Source organism: Acomys minous (assembly GCF_964271855.1).
Source record: "Acomys minous genome assembly, chromosome: 17".
NCBI lineage: Eukaryota > Metazoa > Chordata > Mammalia > Rodentia > Muridae > Acomys > Acomys minous.
The window spans coordinates 37,757,800-37,775,137 of record NC_140500.1 but is presented as its reverse complement, the minus strand read 5'-3'; the positions used below and the strand labels follow the sequence as shown (position 1 = coordinate 37,775,137).

Here is a 17,338-nt window from a genome sequence, read left to right as displayed (position 1 = left end):
GAGAACACAAAGCTAAGTGGGTAAGGACACAGAGTGGATCTGTGAGTTGATTGAGAGGGTGTGAGTATGATCAGAAGACATTGTCCAACAATCTCAAAAGCCTAATAAAAAATGGGTATAGGCTCCAGTTAGAACTTAGTGTTTTCCCCCTAGAGACCCAGATGTTAAGTATTTCCAGGGGCTCCATTAGAAAAAAAGGGGTGAGGAAAATGGCCATGTTTACAGATGACACTGTACTTCTATGATTATTTTCCCATGACAGCCTAGAATTACTCTCAGATATGTCAAGTGCCCTTCATTAATAGCATTTGTCTTGATTATCTGTTACCCAATGTTATTTTCAGATGACCAATTCAAGTGCAACCCCACTGAATATAGTTCATGGTCCATGGGAAGCTTTCACATGGGGGAGATGCTAGTTCTATTTCTTCTATGATCTAGTTTACTTAAGGCATCAAAAATACAATTAAATAATCTCACAGTCTCAAATATCAGAAATGCATGTACACATCTTTGTATATTTCCTTTTTTGTGATATATTCTTGCTTGTGAATACAATCTCTTCTAACTTCCAATTAATGATGCTTAAACCACAATCCTATTCTATGTATTTATATCACCATGGAAATGTGAAGAAAAATGGGACAATATATATACAAAAGTCATGTCACCTAGAAGGAAAGAACACATGCAATATACTGGAAATGAAATGACAGAGAAACTTTGCACTGGCTGTGCTCTTCAAAGGCTTATGAGAACTTACTTGTTCATGGAAAGGCACCATTCGGAGCCAGCTGAGATGATATAATCCTGCTAACATGACGACATGGTATGGTAATGAATTTGGATGATGCCATGTCAACCTGTATGTAATACATGCAAAAAGAACGAGTGGAAATATCTTCTTATTTCTTTATCCATTACTTTCTTATCCTGGGCACTTCTTTACCTTTGTGAAGAGTATGATTTTTAGATAAAGTTTGTTGCATAATGTTCTTCTCTCAATATTTTTATCTGTATGTAGGCATGAAGGTGTGTGTGCATGTGCATGTGCGTGTTTGTGTAGGCCAGGGCACAACCTTGGATGTACTTCCTTAAAAGGCATGTATCTTCTTAATTGCAAGAGCTCTCTCATTGTTCTTCAGATCATGAAATAAGGATACTCTGTTTGGCCTGTGGGCCATAGATATATGCCTATCTCTTTCTCCGTAACATCTGGATTACAAATGTGCACCACCATACACAAATTTAGTTTAAACATGGATCCTTGGATGGAACTCACATCTTTTTACTTGCAGAAAAGCACTTTCCTGTGTCCCCTTTGCTTTATTGTCTTCAGTTTTTTTGTGGCCTCATCTATAGTTTAGGTAATCAACATTTAAGGACTTTTCTTCAGATGGGTAACTGCATGAACCTTCTATTATACAAGAATTAGATGCATCTTGTCTTTTTCTGGGACAAAGACATCTAGAAATCTGCTGAGGATCCAATTGTACAGCTTATAAGTACAAGATAATGGCTTTCCATGGATTGAACATGGGAGAAAAAATCTTTCCTGGGTAAACCAGTACAGCCTCTTAGCCAGGCATGTCTGCGGTTACACACGGGGCAGCCAAACAGTGTTATCTTTCTGGCCTGGCTGTTTTGTCTCCTGCATCTGTGTCCTTTCCCCCTTTCTGTACTCTCTATTCCCTTTTTGGGGTCCCAGGCTAATATTATTCCTCCAAAGATTATCTCTCCTTTCTTTTGATTCCATCTCATATTACCATGAAAATTATGTTGCATGTATATTAAAAATCTTGGCTCTTTTTAAAAGTTTATTTTTTTATTTATTGTGTATGAGTGTTTGTCTGCATTCACATAAGGGTAACACATGGATGCCTGGTGCCTTCAGAGCCTGGACAAGGATGTCAGGACTGAAGTTATAGGTGGTTGTAAACAGACACAGGTTCTGCGAACTTCAAGAGCAACTCAAGTATTCTTCACTCCTGAGCCATACCTCTAGCCTCATAAGCTATGACTTTTTGATGATTCATTATGCACGAGAACTATTAATAATAGAATCCAATTATCACAGTAAAACATACATCAAACTAGACTACCTTCACCAGGGGAAACAGTTAATGACAGTAGATTATATGAACCCATCTTTCAAAGACTAAAACCCCTGTTTTGGTCTTCTATATAAGTGTGAGGGATGCAAATCCTTCTCACACACATACAAAGAAATAGTTGGTGTAGTGGGGTCAGAAAACAATATTATTAAGGGAGATATGAGCATTGTGTTCAATGAAATTCAGTAGTTTAGAAGACTGGACTCATTATATAAAAGTCCTATCATGGAGGTAAGATGTCTATGTAAACTAACAGCAGCAGCACAAATACAGCAGCACACAAGAACCCATGTGTACCAGTCAGTGTGTGAGTCAACTCTTTATGAGCATTCCCACTTGTATTCACTCCTACTTCTACTTTGCAGATGAGAAAACAAGAGACTCAGATATGTTGAGCTGGCTGGCAATAGCAAGGATGAGAACCTGGCTCAACATAACTTCCTTGATCTTAGTCATTCTGCCTTTCTGGCACCACAGAGGCATAGCTTTCAGCATGGTGCATTTAATCACCAACGGTCTGGAACATGGAACTGGCTGAGCCACAGGCATGAATTTCCTCTGTCTGGAAAAGTGACCTGACCACTAACCTGCTGGGTATGATGTGACTGAGTCTCCTGAGAATTAACATGGACCCAATATAATGCCAACTGCTCAGTTACTTCCTCCATAGGCATATAGTGGGTAGCACGAGGCAGTTATGGCATAATCCAGGGAAAACAAAGGATGAAAATGCAGCATTCAGAGGCTTTTCTATAGAGGAGTCAATGTGAGGCTAGAGAGTAGCCAGAAAGAGCAGGGCAACAGCTCGGGTATGGCAGAACTAAACATTACATCTGGGAGAGCCACTACATCTTGTTGGTAAGAATCTGTCCACACTGCTTAATATTGTTTCAAATGGAACTAACATTAGCAGGTTTCCAGAATAGCCCTCATAGTTATTAAGGAAGGCACTATCTGAATTCAGGCTTTAATCAAGAGCTGGTCAGTTTGACCTTCAAAACTCCTTCCTATGTAGAAAACACAACTAACTTACCTAGGAGGCCTAGTAAGGGTGTTAACAACACATACCTGCTAATTACCAGTTCAGAAACTGTGACAGGTTTCATAATATATTTTTAGTGAGCTTTGGAAAGCAGGAAAAATGTTAGCTTCTGTTTGAGTAAAACATGGCTTTAAATGCCATTCAAATACTCTTAATGGATGCATTTAGGATAATCCCTTTAATTCTTCCCTCAGTACTTCTCCAACCATCAAACACATGGAATATCTATTAACCATCTAACATAGATACAAGAAAATAAGCCTGTCATAAGACAGTGGACTCTCGGATAGCAGGCACATTGGGCGTGCACTGAATCACAATGTGTATTCCCACTGCCACTGAGAATTCCTTATCATTTCTTAAAGCAAGCTTCTCTGGTTTTTGTTTGTTTGTTTTTCTCAACTATGCCTCATGTGCACTTATCTCAAAACTTAATTAAATTGCTTGTTTCACAGATGTGTTTAAAGGATATTTCAGTTTCCAAGCACAGGAGGCAGGAGAATGACTGCTATTGGGTTTCAGATTAGAAGACATTAAAGAGGGTGAGGTTTTAAAGGGTGTACTAGGGTTTAACCACTTAGAACAGAAGGTAGTGTATTTTCTGAACATCCTTCAGGAGGATTTAGTTTTTGGTGAGAGGAGGAATGAAGATTAATATCAGACTGTGGGTCAAGTTTGTCTTGGCTGAAGGATGGGCAAATGTTCTAGGGCAAACCTCTCTGGCTCAGCTACTGAGGGAAACGTGGGTGATGAGAAACAGGAGGGCTCTTGGGAAAAAAGTAGGTGAGAGGATGCAGAGAGAAAGTGGTGTTGAGCTCTTAATGCAAAATGCTTTGTATAAACTCATGGTGATGGTCACTTGGTCACTAGTTGGCAGCATTGTTTTTGGATTTTCTGGAAACTTTAGAAAATGAAGCCTAGCTGAAGAAAATAGCCTACAAGGGACACGCTACAATGATTTTTCTTTGATGGTCAACTTGATTGAGAATCACCATGTGCCTTAGGTTGTTCTCTATTGCTGTGACAAACACCATGACCAAAAAATAACTTATAGCCTTTAATCCCAGCACTTGGGAGGCAGAGGCAGGTGGATTGCTGTGAGTTCGAGGCCAGCCTGGTCTACAAAGCGAGTTCAGGACAGCCAAGGCTACACAGAGAAACCCTGTCTCAAAACACAAACAAACAAAAAAATACAGCGGGAAGGGGTGGGGTGGAAATGGTTGATTTGGCTTATTCATCCACATCACAACACGTCATAAAGGAAAGCCAGGGCAGAGACCTAAAGGCCAGAACTGAAGCAGAGACCATGGAAGAGCACTGCTTACTGGCTTGCTCAGGCCTGCTGTCTTATACTACTCAGAAACACCAGCTCAGAAGTGACACCATTCACAGTGGATTGGACCCTGCCATGTCAATCACTAATCAAGAAAATGGCCCAGAGTCATGCCTAGAGGCCAGTCTGGTTGAGAGGCATTTTTTTTCTCTATTGAGGTTCCCACTTCCCTGATGACACTAGATTGTGTCAAGTTAACTAAAACTAAAAAGAATAACATAAGAGAAATCTCTAGTGGTGTCTGTGGGGGTCATCTAGCTTAGGTTAACTGCAGGAGAAAGACACATCCTAATGCATGGCTTGAGGTTCAGGAATGCATAAAATAAGCAAAGAGAGAAAGATGATCCCAAGCATCTGTCACTTTGCTCCCTTTCTCTGAACAAACCATGATTAGGAGCCTCCTGTTTCTGCCTCTACACCTCTCTGCTAAGGCAGAATGTATCTTGTTGATTTGTGAGCCAAAATAAGCCCTTTCTTTCCTAAGGTTCTTTTGTCAAGGATTTTGATATAGTAAGAAGACAAGTGACTAAAACACATGTCTTTGAGCCCTCTGCCCCCTCCTCATTCTCTGTTTCCTGTCCACCAATCAAAAGCCTCTGCCACATGCTTCAGATGTCATGTTCAGAAACATGGACACAGGAAGTTCCATGATGGCTATTCTTGGTGGTCAACTTGACTAACATCTGGAATGAACAGCAATCCAGAAATGGAGAGCACATCTGTGATTGGATCTTGAGGCAGGAAGACAACATGCCTTTGATCTGAATCTTGAGGTTGGATGACACATACCTTGATCTTGAGGTACATCTTTAATCTGGGCAGTACCTTCTTTTGGAAGCCTACACAAGAACAATGAATAGATGAAGAAGCATTCACTAGTTCTTTGCCTGCTTGCCCTCATTTGGCCAGCATACCATTCCTTCACTGGCATCAGAGTCTACTTTTTCAGGATTTCAGCTTTTAGTGATGACACCCAGCCTTATGGGACTGAGCAACCACTAGATTCTTATACTTTTAATCCACTGATAGCCATTGTTGGACTAGTTGGACCTCAACCTGTAAGTCATTCCAATAAATTACACACACACACACACACACACACACACACACACACACGTTTCAGAAGTTCTGTGACTCTAGAGAACCCTGATTGATACACTCTGAAACCATGAGATAAAATAAAATTTCCTTCCTTTAAAGTTGCTTTTCATTAATATTTGGTCACAATGACATAAAGCTAAGTGATATGTTCAGAGTCTTTCGAGACGGCTGGAAAATGGGCAAGAGGGTTGTTTCATTTGCTATCATTGTCCTCTGGACACACAATTATTTCGCAATTAATACTTTATTAACCCAGTTCTTATCTCAACCCAAATTAAACATCAACTATTAAATTAATGTAAGGGCAGATGTATGGGGGTTAAACCTCAGGAAACTCTAATATTGATATCTAAGGCTTATGTCATTGAATCCTTGTATCAAGTGAGAATCTTACAATAAAGGGTCACTTTAGAGAGTCTTCTCACCGTGCCTATAGTCATACAATAAGAGTGCAGCTGAGGGTTGAGTTAGCTGATAATGAGTCAGAAGTCAACAGTAGACCTGTTAAGATCACAGCAAAGGTATCAGTACTTATTTTGTTTTGAGAGTGAAATATCTCTTATAAGCTCATGTGTTTGAAGACTTAATTCCTACCTTGCTGGTGATACTGTTTTCTTCTTTTCTTCTCTCTCTCTCTCTCTCTCTCTCTCTCTCTCTCTCTCTCTCTCTTCTTTTTTTTTCTTTTCTTTTCTTTTTTTTTTTTTTTGACTGTGGAAACTTTAAGGGGTGGACTCTCACTGGAAGAAATGGAAGATTATGGATAAGCCTTAATGTTTTATGACCCAGATCCACTTCCCTTTGTTTCCTGCTTGGTCAAGATGGGAGGAAGTGAGGAATCTCAGCTGTATATTCCTACCACTATGAGGAGGAGGCCTGCTGCTACGCTTTGCACTCTATGACAGGACTGTGTCCTCTCACAGTGTAAGACAAAATAATCCCTTCTTTCAATAGGTTGCTCCTTGTCTGGTATTTAGTCATAGCAACAAACAGATAATCAATAAAGAGCCATATCTAGAGGTCCCACCATGATTTGGGCACTGTTTGGCACTTCCTCTGCATCCTTACCTAAACCCCAGTTCCAGCTGGCAGTAGAGTCTTCTTTTATGCTTGAGGGAATCAAAAGGTACCAGCAGTTAAATTGCTTAGCCAAGATCACCTCATTCATGAACTATGTGACTGTAATTCAAGATCATGTTTTGGCCTCAGAGTCTTAATTATTCATCTACCCACAGAGAAAACTACTAGATGTTTTAAGAACCAGAGTACTACAGGAGTCTTATAGGAGGTAATTGCTATGTTTTATTTTTATTATCTCACACTGCTAACAATGATGGTAATCATTATTTAAAAAGAAGTTGATTCACAAGAGTCAAATCACGCACTTAAAGACTAAGATTAGACAGAAAGCTGAAAAGGAGGCTGAACACATGTAGACTTGGGGAACAATTCCATATAGAAGTAACTACATCAGCAGATACAAAGGGTTCTATGGCCTGAACTGTAACGTCATGCTGGTTGTATATTGCTAAAATTAAGAGCAGAGTATGGATCCTCTTGCAGATGGAAATTTAAGTCCAAATGTGATTCTATTAGGAGGTAGGACCTAGTAGATATGGACAAATGATAAGAGCAGAGCCCTTGTGAATGGTATTACTGCCTTTGTAAAGGAGGTCCCAGAGATGCCCATCCATTCTGCTCCAAGTAAACACAATAAGAAATGTTGTCTGTGAACCACAAAGCTGGAGTTCAACCATACTGACCCCCCAGTCTTGGTTATTCAGACTTTTGAACTGTGAGGAGTGCATAGCCATCATTTATTAAAATCCCTATCCATGGCATTCTAGAACAAGATGTATGGAGCTTCAGGGCCAGAGACCTCCCTTGAGAATCACTTTCTTAAAGGACCTGAAGGAACAGTATCTAAAATGTTAAAGGTATTTTCTGTCGGTTTCAATGAGGAGAGTTTACTTAGTGATGGAATTTCTCAGTGCCAGGACATCTCCTTCTGCCATCCTCTCATTTGATCTCCTCGCTAGTGCCACTTTAGTCTCCGGCTTTTAATGGACTCAGCCAGTCTGTTTCCAAACTGATAGACCCTGTTTTATCACTGAGGCAAATCTACTTTGGCATCCTAGACAAGTTGAAAAGTAGCCCTCACATCAATCAGATTATTTTTATTTCCAAATTCACTTAGCAATGTCATTACTCCCAGGACCGACAAGTTCGCAACGGTAACTGAGAACTGTTGAATTTCAATTCTGCTGTACTGTAGGAGAACGGAGTTGTCTCTGACAGAGACCTTGTAGCAAGGTGAGGAGAGAGAGAGAAGTCAGCTCCTATCTGAGGAACCATCAGGAAATCCTCAGACAAGTCTTGAGGTGGGATTTAAGGACTGAACAGCAACAGCAGGGTACTCTGAAATACCTGCACTCAAAGCCAAGAGACTGGGACAATGAGAATGGCCCTTGTTCTGTCAAGTGCCTCTGGTTGCCCTAGGCATCTTTTCTATGTCAAACACTTGGCCAGGTCTTTTAATTTGCAGGGTCCATTGTGGTCTCTGATCAACGTCTTGGATGTAATCTTCCAGGAAGACTGGAAGGTGATATGTCTTTTGCTCGGCTCTTTCTTTAGTGCACTGATAATGTGAATATGCAAAGGGAAATATTTAAATACCCAACTCACCAGTACTTAGAAGAACCACTAGAACTCATAGACAATTTAGACCCTTTTCTCTGGAGTGGTGGTTGAATATAAATGACATTTTTCATAATTACAAATATATTAGAATTGAATATGCGTATGAGCTAAAACAGGCTCCACAATTTTTAGTAATAATGTAAGATTATGGATAAACAGAATTATTTCTGATTTTTTTAAATGGAGAGAAGCTCCCTTGAGCATTTATTAATATATGTAGCGTATGTCTGTCCTGACTTCTAATGGTAGAGATGCATTTTATTTATGCTCAAGTTTCTACAAATTATAATCTTCAGTTGTGCATGGTGGTTTTCACAAAGTATACATGAGAACTGTTTATAAAAGTATGACCAGTGGGCTGGCAAGATTGTTCACTGGATAACATTTGCTGCCAAGTTTGATCCTCAGGACCCACATGGTAGGAGAGAACTGACTTCATAAAATTGTCTTCTGGTTCACACATGTACACACACACACACACACACACACACACACACACACACACTGAACATCTTTGAATTTCTCTATAGTACAGCATTGTATGGATATGTCTTCATTTATTTCTCTATTCACTATTTGATGGACTGTTGAGAAAGCCCTAGTTTGGGACTGTAAATAATAACACAGTTCTGATAATTCTTGTGAATGTGCATTGGTGGTCATTGCAATATGTAGGGTATAAGCTGGATGCAGGTTTGTTGGGTCACAGAACATGCTAGGCCCAGCCCTTGACAGTCAAATTTCCAACAATGGTAATGTGTAGCTCCTAGTACATGAGAGCTTTTGCCGGCTGTTTCACACTCATGCAAACATTTGCTATTATTTCTTTCTTTAAAGCATACCTGTATGTACACAGCAGTATTTCATTATGATTTTACTTTTTATTTCCCTGATGACTAATGAGTTTGATACCGTGCTACATATGTTTTACATTTGACCACCTCTATTTCATGTGCTTGGTTTAAAATCTACTTATCTTACTTTTGTACTGAGTTGTAGAAATCTCTTTTTTATTCTGGGCTCACTGTCAGTTGTCAGCTTATGTGCTTATTACTTAGCTATCTCTATGCCCTGGCTTGCCCTCCTTTCTCTCTTCTTGATGTCTTCTTACAGATTGTTCATGTATTTTTAGAGAGTTTCCCCCACTAACCCCAGAATAACCTCTCTTCTACAATTATCGAAAACATATAAAAACATCCTTTCAATAAGAATGAACAAATTGAAGGGTAGGACATTCACACCTGAGTGGTGAAATTAATACTTTTTAATTCTCCTATTGGATGACCATATTACTCTTCATTAATTTATGCTCCCCCCCTCCCCCCGCATCCCAGTGCTGATTCTACACATAGCACCTGCCTATTGCAACTTCTCAGCAATGATTAAGTGTTAGTGAACTCTAGCAACAATCTATCAGATACAAACAGACTTCCAGTTGTTATTCAGTTGCACCCTTCCTGCCAGTTCGCAAGGGAGACTAAGGAAGGATGAAGAGAATGTTCAAATATAAACAAAGTGGCTTAGAGATAACTGGAGAAGAAGAGAAAGGAGGCAAGGTTTTATTGAGCTGCAGATTTGGCTCTGAATGAAGCCTTTGGAGGATGCTGGTCTTTAGGGCCAGTTTATTTTGCACATTTGCAAAGAAGACAATTTACATAAGCAGAAGACTGTTATTGGAAGTAACCATAGAAACTCCGCTCTTCCATTGTATACAGGGTGGGCATTTGTTGCCCCATTTAGTGAAATCTCCTTAAGCTCTAGAAATGTAAAGCTTTGAACGTTGATGGAAGATTTAATAAAAGGATCAGAGGCAGAGAAAACACTGGAGGAATTGTTGAGTGCATTGGGAAAAGGCAGTGGAAGACAGTTGCCAAGGTGAAGAAAATATATCCTCAGGGCTCCAGTGGAAATTGCACCTGCCCAAGAAGCTACAGCCCTAATTTATGACTCCCAGTAGTTGTTATTTTTATTCTCTAACATTAAGTAAACATAGGAAGAATTAAAGCTAGAAAGTAAAAGCATTACATTAGAATGTAATACTTAGCCTTTTATGTATTGTGTGTATGTACAGTGACGTTACACTATACTCATAAAATCATGTTACTTGTCATTTTTAAAATTCCAATAAATTGTATCTCATTACCAATCCTTAGAGACCATCCTTCCAAGCAATGAGGTGGCTGACTAACACTTCCAAGAGCCTGCAGGGGCGAGATGACCACAGCCTGTTACCAAGATCAAAGCTCATCCATGTGGGTAACTCTAGCATATTCCTTCTTGTCTGGGACTCTACCTTGGGGGAATCTTTCAAGATTCTTCTGATTACCATTAACAAAACTCAAAGTATATAATGGTGACCCCCTCAGCAATCAAAATAATAATAATTTTCTCATTTGAATGCTTGTTAGCACCAACAATGTGACTCATTATATAAGGACTGCTTTTTTCCCTGGGTGCTGTAACAGGACTGGTTTTTACTGTGAGTTCTGGCCAAGTAGATTCTATTGCATTGACTCTGTGAAGAGAAGAAAAACCAAAGACCATTATGGTATGACTTGCCAGGGTCTTGAGTTGAAAATATGGTAAAAATCCAAAAGGAGATGAGCCAAATATCGTATTTTCATCAGAGGATTCTAAATACTTTCTAGGGCCAAGAGAATGGATAAACCACCTAAGTGATATCACCCAGAAATGAAGCCATAGTTCATTTCCATAACTTAGATTCTGTGTTTGGGATTAACTAGCCCAGGACTTGTGTAGAATAATATGAGTAACATCCTTCTGACTCAAAGTCATTTTTAAAGAAATATCATCAGAAAATGCACACTCACTGCAGAAAGGAATGAGTATGGATTTTCTAGTATAAAATAGTGTCTCAGCAAAAGATATCTTGCATATGAATTTTCAAGAGAGAAGAAAAATTGCATAGTAAATAAAATTCTCTGGAGTCACCACCATGATTTAGTATCTTTTTATGGCTGCTTATTCTAAGACTTACATTCTTCTCTCACAAATAAAATCTCTCCTCATGCACTAAATTGTTTAAAACAGTGCTTTTTCTGTTTTGGAGTAGTTGCTATATTTGAAAACATAGGCTGCATTTGCATTCATGAACCAAAATATGGTTTGTGGCAGCCCTATGACACTGCTTATTAGAAATGCATGCTGCTTTTGTGGTTATTGTATAAACAAATTGGGCTTCCAGCTAATGTTTCTTCCTGATAGATGCCCACAGTGAACCTTCCATTGTGAACCCTTTCCTGACAATTTTTCATGTATAATTTTGCAGTAAATTTTATTTGTTGGGTAATGGAATTATTTCACTCAGAGAAAATTTGCTTATTAAACACATTCTTTCCACCTCCTCTTGCCATAAAAAGGAAGGAGAAATGTAAGTGATTCACCTCAATTGTGATATGCACTATACACGTGTATGTTAAGAAAATTATATTTGCATTGTCTCAGCCATTTTATAAAAGCATACCAAGGGGACCAGAATTTGACTTTCATGCTGAGAAATTGCTTGATAAGGAGTGTTATCTAATTCAATTCCATAAACATTGTGTGTTTCTGAATGACTCAAATAAAATGCAAAATAAAACTAGCTCAGACAATGCCCAACTTGGGAGTTGTGACTTGCTATTGAGTAGTATAATGCAATATTAAAAGTCACTAATTTTAAGAGTGGTCGATGGTTTATTCATATCACATAATTTCACATACTGTCTGTTTAGCAAATATATATTGGCAGATGGATGGGAGACTATAGATAGGTCAGTTAAAAATGAGATGACAGGGCTTATGGAAATAACTTTGGCTTCAAACCAAATGAAGGGATGAGCAAAGTGTAGTATCAAACTATACGGAATATTCCTCAGCCTTATAAAGAAGGAAATTCTGACACATTCTAAACCTGGATGAAATTTGAGCCCAAGGCAGTCATGAAAATTCACCCCCATGGCTATGAGGTACTTAGCCAAAATCAGAAAGGCAGACAGTAGAATAGTGGTTCCTATGTGCTAGGTTAGGGGAAATGGGGAGATAGCTTCAGTTTTACAGGTGTAGATTTCTGGGGATGGATGGTGATAATAGTTGCAGAATAGCAGGAATGTATTTAATGTCACCAGACCATGCATTTAAAAATTATTAAGACAGTCTAATTTACATGAATTTTACCTGAATACTAAAGGAGAAACAAAATGTCCATGCCCATAGCATGAAGGAGTGATAGGAGTTTATGAGAGGACATTCTCTGCAGATTCCATACAAAGAATGATCATATGAGCATTTGTATGCCACATCTACTTTAAGACAATACAATATTTACAGGAGCTCCATTAGAAATGTAAGTGCTAAGAGTACAAAATCATGAAATAATGGAAGAAGAAGAAGAAGAAGAAGAAGAAGAAGAAGAAGAAGAAGAAGAAGAAGAAGAAAGAGGTTGGGAGTGAGCTTATTTTGCCGCAGTGACTAACACAAATATGTATAACAGCTGAGTATCAGAAATATGTATCTTCATATATATATATATATATATATATATATATCATACTTTCGATCTGCCCCTGCTGTTAGACTTGATTGTTCATGAACAGGGTCTATTTCATGTTCACTGTGGTTTCCTAAACCCTTAGTACCGTTGTATACGACATAGTAGAAAACATCAAACTATTTCAGTATTAAGTAAAAGAATGAATAATATTGAATCATTCTTGGAATGAATTAATACATAACTGAATGATATAGAAACCAATGAGTTCTCCAGGTATGGTGGTGTACACTTTTAATCCCAGCACTCAGGAGGCAGAGGCAGATGGATCGCTGTGAGTTTGAGGCCAGCCTGGTCTACAAAGTTAGTCTAGGACAGCCATGACTACACAGAGAAACTCTGTCTCAAAAAAAAGAAAGAAAGAAAGAAAGGAAGGAAGGAAGGAAAAGAAAAGAAAGAAACCAGTGAGCCATTGCTGGAATGAATAAATGACAAAGTTGCACTTAAATGTTATTTAAAAAGTAAATTGAAGTTCCTTTCAGCAAGGATATGAACATACTTCCTACCCTCATAAGTTAAACAAGGTAACTAGCATTGAGCATGGTGGTGCATTCCTTTAATCCCAGCCCTTGGGAGGCAGAGGCAGGTTGCTCTCTATGAATTTGAGGCTAGCCGAGTCTACAAAGCAAGTTCCAGGACACCCAGAGCTCTGTTACACAGAGACTGCACCCAGTCTCAGAAGCAGCAACAACAATCCAAATAAATAAAAAAGAAAACAACAAAAGCCAAACAAATAAAAAAACAAAACAAAACAATAAAAACCCAAACAAATAAAAAAAGAAACCAACAACAAAACTCAAACAAACCAAAACAACAACATCAGAATCCCAAAAAACAAAACCCAAAAAAAAAAACCATGATTACTGTTATTTCCTACTGAGCAGAACGGATGGTTTGGAACCACAACATTATAAAATAAAACTCATGAAAGACATTCTGACTTCATTTTAGAGCTGAGAAAGCTGCCTCAGGCATTAATTCGGGACCCTCATCTCTTATCATTCAGATGCGTGACACCACCACTATACGGGATCCTGACTACCAATCGCTCATTATTGGTCACTTGACTGTTGGTGGAACAACAACTTGTTACTTGTACACAACCCATTGAAGAGCACACTATTTTATGACCATGCTTAAATTTTTTACAATGTTCAGGCCATTGTGCATGGCTCTTTCATCTTCGGAGCGGCTAAGAACAAGGCTATCAGGAGACCCTTTCCTCCCCATGCATTCTCTTCAATAATTGGGCAGCAGTAAGCTTAAAGGGATCCAGAGTTCTTTCCTCTCTCTCTCTCTCTCTGTCTTAGTAGTACTTGGGCTTGTTAGAATGGATGCCGAGAGCATAAAGACAGAAAAACAGTTTCATCTTTGCTTTTATCCCAGCACTATTGATCTGCTATTCGGGAATATAATTATGTTTCAAGCTTAGTGGAAAAAGACAGTTTCAGAGCAGTTACACACCATGTTTTCCAAACATCAAAACATACAGTCTGCAGCTACCTAGCTCCTGTGAGATGTTTCCAATTGTATTTGAATTTAAATTTTGCCAATGGGAACGTGAAGGTAGATAAACTGTTCGAATATCAATGTAACATGAAGTTCTCAATGTGGATGTGGCTGAGGCATAATGACATGGCTAAAAGAAAAGACGCCATACACTTTAGCAGGTCTTTGTGTCTAAGATTGAAACAGCAGTCCTGCAGCCTGTGTTCTGTAGTCTGTGCTTTGTTCTTCCATTCTCCAGACCATCTGTTCTGTGTATTGTACCAGGGTCTACTTTCTTTTTTTTTTTTTTTCCCCAGGGTCTACTTTCAAAGTCAAATATCTTGTGTCTTAATTAGGGTTATTATTGCTGTGATTAAACACCAAGAACAAATCAAGCTGGAGAAGAAAGGGTTTATTTGGGTTACACTTCCATATTGCTGTTCATCACTGAAGGAAGTCATGACAGGAACCCAAAGAGGAACAGAACCTGGAGGCAGGAACTGATGCAGAGGCCATGGAGGAGTGATGCTTACTAGCTTGCTCCTCGTGGCTTCTCATGCTGCTTTCTTGTAGAACCCAGGACCACCATCCCAGGGATGACAACATCCACAATGGGCTAGGTTCTACCCCATCAGCCACTTATTAAGAAAACGCCCAACAGGCTTGTCTACAGCCCAATCTTATGAACACATTTTCTCAGTCGAGGTTCCTTCCTCCTAGGTGATTTCAGCTTATTTGTCAAGGTGACATAAATTATCCAGCACAGCCCCTGTTCCCTATCTTAGAGGAGGCTATAATATTGTGGTGGAGGTAGCTAACTAAATTAAACAATGGTTGTGATAGAGCTTAGTGAAGATAAAGGAACAAAGTCCATAACAGAAGCTGCCATGAAGACTCAAGGAACTAAGAATGTTTATGGATTACTTCCTTTACCTACTGCTGTGACCAAATACTGAGCAAAAACAATCCACGGAGTATGTATGTTGTCTCACAGTTCAGGAGAAGACAGCACATCAAAGAAGAGAAAACAATATGAACACAAGGCAGTGGGAGGACTTACTTTTACTTGCTGGCTTGATCCCCATATCTTGCTCATCCTGCTTTCTTATAGCTCCTGGTGATCCCTGGTTCCCAAAAGGAAGCAGAGAAAAAGGAATATCAATGATCAGTGAATGTCTTATTTTGTTTTATTTTGTTTTCTTTAAATTGTGTTCCTGTTTGTTTGTTTTGTAACATAACACAAGTAGGAGTCATCTGGCGAAGCACGCCTTAGATAGGAAATCCTTTGCATCATATTCGGCCTGTGGACATAACTGTGGGGCATTTTCTTCGCTGAATATTGAAGTGGGTTGTGACACTTTGGGGCAGGTAGTCCTAGGAGCTATCAGAAAGCAGGATGATCAAGCCATGGGGATCAATCCAGTAAGTAAAAGTGAGCGTTGTTTCTCCATGGCCCCAGTATCAGTCTCTGCCTCCAGGTTCTTGCACTGAATTCTCTGTGTGATGGATTGTGATCTGGGAGCTAAAGGCTGAAATAAACCCTTCCCCCGCCAAATTGTTTTTGGCCAGTGTTTTAGGACAACAGAAAACCCTAACTTAGACATCTACATTTTTTTCTTTATCCTTTTCTATTTGAATGTGACCCCAGCCCACAGGATGACATGAACCACATTCAGGATAGCTCTTCCCTCCCTAGTAAAACCTCTACAGAAAAAACAGCAACACCCTCCACCACCCCTGAGAGTCTACCTAATTAATACCATCAAAATAAGCATAATACCTCTGTAGAAGGTGCTGCTGAGTGAGTTATTTTGAAAGGACTGAGTGAGGCATTTCAAAGGAATCAAAGTCCTCTGTCAAAGCATAGAGGCCAAACACAGTGACAGGAAGGGAGAAGAGGAAAATTAGCTGATGTGGAGTTTGTAGGAGATATGCAGACTCTGATCACTAAGTTCATCCACTCTGGTTCTTGGGAGGCATTACTAAATCCTGTGTCTTATTGCTGGTCATAAGGAATGGCCATCGTGGTCTGAATTCTTTACCTGGGGAACGCTATGTGTGTCTGTGACTGAAGCAAAAGCAGACTCTCACAAAGCACATGCTTTATGGGGACATGGTACTAATTTGCAGCGATTTTCTGTCTTTTAAATGACATTTCATTCCCTAAGCCTTTCTGACTCTGGAAGGAAGTCCCTTGAACTCTCTCATTTTGAGTCATTTATTAAACTGCTCAAACAGATTCCACGAGGAACAGCTTTGTCATTTGACCTTTAAAAATGAGTCATCATTCTTCGCGTTGGTGGCTCTCCATCCACTCAGAGGCCAGTGACTTCTGTGAACCAGACGGTGGCTCAGCAACAAATCTCTGAATCTTCCCATTCTCATCTGCCTCATGGGTTTACAATGAGTCTTGGCAACATATGACAGGTTTGAATTATACTGCACTCTGTATACAAGCATAAATAAAAGGCTGGTAGATGGAGGAATAATTGCAAGCCTCATATAAGCATTTATCTTTGTGTGAAGCCTGGAGACTCGGTGCTGTGTCTGAGAGATAATAAAAAACCGATCGTCTGAATTATGAGCATCTGAGTCTGTCTATTGGAAATAACTCAGTTACTGAAAATAACACTACTTTGTGGTACTCACAGGGAGTGTGGGCTTTGTGGGACAAGCTGGGGGTTTAAGGAGAAAGCACACTTTGCATTGTTGGTTGGCATTTCCTGATATAAAACTTCCATGGTGTTTATCTGATGATTCAGCCCAAGCTAGGAGACATGAGGTTGAGTTTACAAAGTGTGAGCATCTCCTGCCTCCCATAAACACAGTCTTCACTTTAAACTCCGGACTCAGAATCAGGTACAACAAGTGCTAAGAATATATCTTACCCAAAACATTTATCTGTTATATGTACGGACACTTCAGACTTACAGAGCTATGGGCTACAATGGTCACAACATCAAGCACAGACAGAAAGGAAAGTACAAGTGCCTAACTGTCATTTTAACACTGCA

General features: G+C 39.4%; 1 long non-coding RNA gene across 1 annotated transcript; it reads right to left on the bottom strand.

The window, feature by feature from the left end:
* Window positions 1-801: 801 nt before the first annotated feature.
* LOC311588646 lies at window positions 802-16,670 on the bottom strand. Its single transcript, XR_014776283.1, has 3 exons — window positions 16,593-16,670; window positions 15,385-15,448; window positions 802-863 (listed from the first exon to the last, which is right to left on the bottom strand). It is a non-coding gene; the product is annotated as an uncharacterized lncRNA (long non-coding RNA).
* Between the last annotated feature and the right edge of the window lie 668 nt (window positions 16,671-17,338).